Raw genomic sequence first — 7,328 nt, 5'->3', positions numbered from 1 at the left:
AGGCCGTATTTGATGACGCTATGAAAACGGCCTAACGTATTAACGGACCACAAACGGGCCGACTGTAACCACGGGCTGAATTTTGCCCACAAGCAGAAAATGACAGTAATGGGCCGTAAGTAAACGAATGCTGGAAATGAGCCCAAGAATAAATGGGCTCTGAGAAGGCCGAAAGATAACATGGCCTGGAAACGGCCCAACGGAATAACGGTCTGTTAATGGGTATAAAGTGATACACTGTTCATTACGGGCCAGTTTCACCGTGGGTCGTTAATGGGTGTAAAGTGATACACTGTTCATTACGGGCTAGTTTCACCACGGGCCGTTAATAGGCCAAGAGTTACATAGGGCCTCATATGGGCCGAAAGACGTCATGGGCCATACATGGGCCAGAAGTGAAAACGGGCTGGAATCATATTGGATGGCCCAGATGACGCTACTGGGCCTAATTCGGATAGGGCGTAAAGGGCCTTGGGTTAGCGGGCTGTAAATGGGCTATATGCGAACATGCCGTTAACAGGCTTTCCATGGGCCGGCCCGCCACCTTTTGACCAAGTCAAACGGGCCGGCCTTTTCATAGGAATGGGCCTCTGTTGGGCCGTGCCACGTGTCGACGTATCATAGGCGCCTTCTGTCCAATGAGTGCATGACATATGTCCCAACGATGAGCCGACACGTGTTTCCTCCAGCCAATGATGATTTTACACGTGGAAAATCCCCATTGGTCGGGGCTGTTAGCGGGTTATCGGATCCAAAACCCGACCCGATAGCTTAACGGCGTTCCGTTACGGTGGATGCCACGTGTCGGTCACCCTTGACGAAAGCACTTCTGTGACGCGCGATTTATCGTCATGGAAGTGCACACTTCCGTGATGATAATTTTGGTAATGTCATGGAACACTTCTACGACAGCGCAGGTATGACTATCTTGATTCTGTCATAAAATCGTCATGGATGTACATGCATGACAAAAAACGCGACCTACTGTGACAAACACGTATCATCACGGAAGTGTATTTTTTTTGTAGTGTAAGTTGGTTTTCGAATCCAATAAAGTTGTAATTTCTAAGTATCGACAATCTGTTGGAAAAGGCTATGGGAGCGGAGGCTTGTTCCACCTGTCTTTGTCAGATATTTGCACTATAGTTATTAATAATATTTGCCACAGTAATGAGTCTGATATTTGGCATTCACGAATTTGTCATATTAAGTTTGGTTGCATGACGCAGCTAGCCAATATGAATTTAATTCCGAAAATCCCTACTGTCAAAGGCTCCAAGTGCCAAGTATGTGTGCAAGCTAAGCAATCTCGCAAGTCCCATAAGACTGCAGAAGCAAGAGACTTGGCGCCACTAGAGCTTATACATTCTAATCTTTGTGAGATGAATGGTGTGTTGACGAAAAGTGGAAAGAGATACTTCATGGCTTTGATTGATGACTCCACTAGATATTGTTATGTGTATCTTCTGAAATCAAAAGATGAGGCTTTAACTTTCTTCAAAAACTATAAAGCTGAGGCAGAGAACCAACTTGATCGAAAAATTAAACGGCTTAGGTCCGATCGTGGTGGACAGTATTTTTCCAATAAATTTGAACTGTTTTGTGTGGAACATGGTATAATCCATGAGAGGACGCCTCCCTACTCACCTCAGTCAAATGGGGTAGCCGAAAGAAAGAACCAAACTCTAACTGATATGGTTAACACCATGTTAGACACACCGGGTCTCTCCAAGGAATGGTGGGGGAAGCTCCAATGACTGCGAGTCATGTCCTAAACCGAGTTCCCACAAAGCATAATACCATGACTCCATTTGAGGAATGGGAAAGGAAAAGATTGAAACTCTCTTACCTACGTACTTGGGGTTGTTTGGCGAAAGTCAATATACCAATTCCCAAGAAGCGCAAGCTTGGACCAAAAACCGTGGATTCTGTTCTTCTGGGCTATGCTTTTCATAGCATTGGCTAAAGATTTTTGATAATAAAATCTGAGGTATCCGACATGCATGTTGGCACGATTATGGAGTCGAATGATGCAACTTTCTTTGAGGACATATTTCCTATGAAGGATATGCCGAGTTCATCAAATCAAGAGATACCTACTCCATCTAGTGAGGAATTCGCTGTAATTCTTGAACCCACCATTGCGATGGAACACGTTGAGAATCCTATTGAGGGTGACAATGGAACTCCTGTGAGGAGTAAGAGACAAAGGACTGCAAAGTCTTTTGGTGAAGATTTCATTGTGTACCTTGTGGATGACACACCCAGGACTATTTCAGAAGCCTATGCATCTCCTGATGCTGACTACTAGAAGGAAGCTGTTCGTAGCAAGATGGATTCCATCTTAGCTAACGGAACCTGGGAGATCACTGACCGTCCTTATGGGTGCAAACCTATAGGATGTAAGTGGGTGTTCAAGAAGAAGCTTAGACCTAATGGTACAATTGAAAAGTACAAGGTGCGGCTTGTGGCTAAGGGTTATACCCAGAAAGAAGGTGAAGATTTCTTTGATACTTACTCACCCGTGGCTAGACTGACCACAATTCAGGTGCTACTATCATTGTCTGCCTCACATGGTCTTCTCGTTCATCAAATGGACGTTAAGACGACTTTCCTCAATGGAGAGTTGAAGGAGGAAATTTACATGGATCAGCCAGATGGTTTTGTAGTACCTCGTCAGGAAGGAAAGGTGTGAAAGTTGTCAAAGTCTTTGTATGGCCTTAAACAAGCTCCTAAGGAGTGGCATGAGAAATTCGAAAGAACATTAACTCCCGCCGGCTTTGTAGTAAATGATGGTGACAAGTGTGTGTACTATCTCCATGGTAGGGGCGAAGGAGTCATTCTTTGTCTGTATGTCGACGACATACCGATCTTTGGAACCAAACTTGATTTAATCAAGGAGTTTAAGGATTTTTTATCTCGCAATTTTGAGCTGAAGGATCTAGGAGTAGCTGATGTTATATTAAACATCAAACTGTTGAGAGATGAGAATGGTGGGATCACACTACTCCAGACTCACTATGTGGAAAAGATCTTGAGTCGTTTTGGGTATAGCGACTGCACGCCTTCTCTAACTCCATATGATCCTAGTGTGTTGCTTCGAAAGAATCAACAGATTGCTAGAGATCAACTGAGGTATTGTCAGATTATTGGCTCGCTTATGTATTTGGCGAGTGCCACGAGGCCTGACATCTCTTTTGCTGTAAGCAAGCTGAGTCAGTTTGTGTCAAACCGGGAGATGATCATTGCCATGGAGTTGAGAGATTTATGCGCTACTTAAAAGGCACTGCGAGCTATGGGATTCAGTACACCGGGTATCCAAGGGTACTGGATGGTTATAGTGACTCAAACTGGATATCTGATGCTGATGAGATTAAGGCCACAAGTGGTTATGTTTTTACACTTGGTGGTGGCGCTGTTTCCTGGAAGTCTTGCAAGCAGATCATCTTAACGAGGTCAACTATGGAAGCAGAACTCACAACATTAGACACTGCCACTTTTGAAGCAGAGTGGCTTCATGAGCTCTTGATGGACTTACCTATGGTTGAAAAACCAATAACCCCTATCCTGATGAACTGTGATAACCAAACTATTATCGTCAAGATAAACAGTTCTAAGGACAATATGAAGTCCTCAAGACATTTGAAGAGGAGACTAAAATCTGTCAGAAAACTGCGGAACTCCAGAGTTATTACGTTGGATTATATCCAAACGTCAAAAAACTTGGCAGATCCCTTCACAAAGGGTCTATCACATAATGTGATAGATAATGCATCGATGGAGATGGGTTTGAGACCCACCGCATGAGTTGTCCATAGTGGTAACCCACTCTATGTGATCGGAGATCCCGTGAAGTACAAGTGGGAGACAAGCTGTTGGTCAGCTGAGAGGAGAGTATCCCTATTTTAATTATCCCACTCCGTGAATATGCAGTACTCTCCTGATCTGCATGGCAGGTTGATATTTATCTCAATGTGTTTCAAGTGGCTTATTTGAGTAAGCAAAGATGTTGTCCAGCAGAGCATCTCCTGAGGAACACACCTATATGAATTTGACTGTTAACGTCGCAGTCTGTGAGAATTGGGTGTTCTGTAATAAATTCATGAAATGCCCTGGAGTATGACGAATACGCTCCACCCGCGGGGAAGCATTGCGGCAGCCTAGTATCGGTTAAGAATTTGTGTGAAACTAGTCTCGCAGGAAACTTGTAGTTCAAGGCATAGTCCACTATTCAAGTTGTGATCTAGTGTAGCATAAATCTCTGAGTGGAAGTTCAACTTTGCAGTCTCCACTGAGCACCAGTATATAAACAATGTTTTGGAACTAAATGATGAGATGTGCCAATGAGACTTTGTGGGGGATTGTTGGAATTTTGCTAGTAGGCCTTTGGCCCAAAGCCCAACTAAAATTCTGAAATTCTCTTGGTCCACTCATGAACACATGTGAGTGGAGTGAGTGAGACTAAAGTTTAGTCCCACCACATAAGTTGAGTGAGAGTTGCACCTCTTTATAAGGTGAGCTCTTCTACCGCTTGTATGAACATGAGAAGAGGAGACCTACACGCGCGCTCCTCCCCCTCGCTCGCCTCGCCACACCACGCAGCTATGCACGTTGTCTATATTTTTGGTGCTCGGGAAAAATTTATGAGTCATTAATTAATAATTAATGAACGCGTTAATTACTGAACCGTTTCCGAATCTTTTGGATCGTGACGACTCGGACGTGGGGTTTACTCCCACGACCTATCGCCGCTTCATATGGTTTTGCACCGCCATTCTAGATCATTGCGCCGCCAAGCAAGTCTTCTCCATCCCTCCTTTCGGCGTGCACCGGGAGATGGGACAGCAGGCCTCCGGAACCCCGCCTCTTGTGATCCTGTACGGGAGTGTTGGAAATATGACCTAGAGGCAATAATAAAATGGTTATTATTGTATTTCCTTATTCATGATAATTGTCTATTGTTCATGCTATAATTGTATTAACTGGAAACCGTAATACATGTGTGAATACATAGACCACAACATGTACCTAGTAAGCCTCTAGTTGACTAGCTTGTTGATCAATATATGGTTATGGTTTCCTGACCATGGACATTGGATGTCATTGATAACGGGATCACATCATTAGGAGAATGATGTGATGGACAAGACCCAATCCTAAGCATAGCACAAGATCGTGTAGTTCCTTTGCTAAGAGCTTTTCTAATGTCAAGTATCGTTTCCTTAGACCATGAGATTGTGCAACTCCCGAATACCGAAGGAATGCTTTGGGTGTACCAAACGTCACAACGTAACTGGGTGGCTATAAAGGTGCACTACAGGTATCTCCGAAAGTGTCTGTTGGGTTGGCACGAATCGAGACTGGGATTTGTCACTCCGTATGACGGAGAGGTATCTCTGGGCCCACTCGGTAATGTATCATCATAATGAGCTCAATGTGACTAATGAGTTAGCCACGGGATCATGCGTTACGGAACGAGTAAAGAGACTTGCCGGTAACGAGATTGAATGAGGTATTGGGATACATCGAATCTCGGGCAAGTAACATACCGATAGACAAAGGGAATTGTATACGGGATTGATTGAATCCCCGACATCATGGTTCATCCGATGAGATCATCGTGGAACATGTGGGAGCCAATATGGGTATCCAGATCCCACTATTGGTTATTGGCCGGAGAGGTGTCTCGGTCATGTCTGCATGGTTCCCGAACCCGTAGGGTCTACACACTTAAGGTTCGGTGACGCTAGAGTTGTTATGGGAAATAGTATGTGGTTACCAAAGGTTGTTCGGAGTCCCGGATGAGATCCCGGACGTGACGAGGAACTCCGGAGTGGTCCGGAGGTGAAGATCGATATATTGGACGAAGGGTATTGGAGTCCGGAATTATTCTGGGAGTAGCGGGTGACGACCAGCGTGACCGAAAGGTGTTTCGGAGGCCCCGACAAGCGTTGGGGGCCTTATGGGCCAAGGGGAGGGGGCACACCAGCCCACTAAGGGGCTGTGCGCCCCTCCCAACCCCTCTCACGTAACGTGGAGAGGTGGGGGCGCCTCCCCTAGGGCAGCCACCCCTCCCGGCTTTGGGGGCAAGTTTCCCAGGGGTGGGGGCGCCCAAACCCATCAAGGGTTTCCCCTGTGGCCGCCGCCCCTCCCCTAGGGAACCCTAGGGCGCCTCCTCCACCCCCTTCCCCCTATATATAGTGAGGGAGAGAGAGGGCAGCCGCACCCCTTGCCTGGCGCAGCCCTCTCCTCCTCCAACTCCTTCTCCTCCTCCGTAGTGCTTAGCGAAGCTCTGCCGGAGAACCACGAGCTCCATCACCACCACGCCGTCGTGCTGCTGGAGTTCTCCCTCAACTTCTCCTCTCCCCTTGCTGGATCAAGGAGGAGACGTCCCCGGGCTGTACGTGTGTTGAACGCGGAGGCGCCGTCCGTTCGACGCTAGATCGGAACTTCCGTGATTTGAATCGCCGCGAGTACGACTCCATCAACTGCGTTCTTGTAACGCTTCCGCTTAGCAATCTTCAAGGGTATGAAGATGCACTCCCTTTCTCTCGTTGCCAGCATCTCCTAGATTGATCTTGGTGACACGTAGGAAAATTTTGAATTATTGCTACGTTACCCAACAGTGGCATCATGAGCTAGGTCTATGCGTAGATTCTATGCACGAGTAGAACACAAAGTAGTTGTGGGCGATGATTTGTTCAATTTGCTTACCATTACTAGTCTTATCTTGATTCGGCGGCATTGCGGGATGAAACGGCCCGGACTGAACTTACACGTACTCTTACGTGAGACAGGTTCCACCGACTGACATGCACTTGATGCATAAGGTGGCTAGCGGGTGTCTGTCTCTCCCACTTTAGTTGGGTCGGATTCGATGAAGAGGGTCCTTATGAAGGGTAAATAGCAATTGGCCTATCACCATTGTGGCTTTTGCGTAGGTAAGAAACGTTCTTGCTAGAAACCCATAGCAGCCACGTAAAACATGCAACAACAATTAGAGGACGTCTAACTTGTTTTTGCAGGGTATGCTATGTGATGTGATATGGCCAAAAGGATGTGATGAATTATATATATGTGATGTATGAGATTGATCATGTTCTTGTAATAGGAATCACGACTTGCATGTCGATGATTATGACAACCGGCAGGAGCCATAGGAGTTGTCTTAATTTATTGTATCACCTGCGTGTCAATGAAAAACGCCATGTAATTACTTTACTTTATTGCTAACCGTTAGCTATAGTAGTAGAAGTAATAGTTGGCAAGACAACTTCATGAAGACACGATGATGGAGATCATGATGATGGAGATCATGGTGTCATGCC

The sequence above is a fragment of the Triticum aestivum genome, chromosome 3D (assembly GCF_018294505.1).
Source record: "Triticum aestivum cultivar Chinese Spring chromosome 3D, IWGSC CS RefSeq v2.1, whole genome shotgun sequence".
Lineage (NCBI taxonomy): Eukaryota > Viridiplantae > Streptophyta > Magnoliopsida > Poales > Poaceae > Triticum > Triticum aestivum.
Note: the sequence above shows the minus strand (reverse complement) of the source record.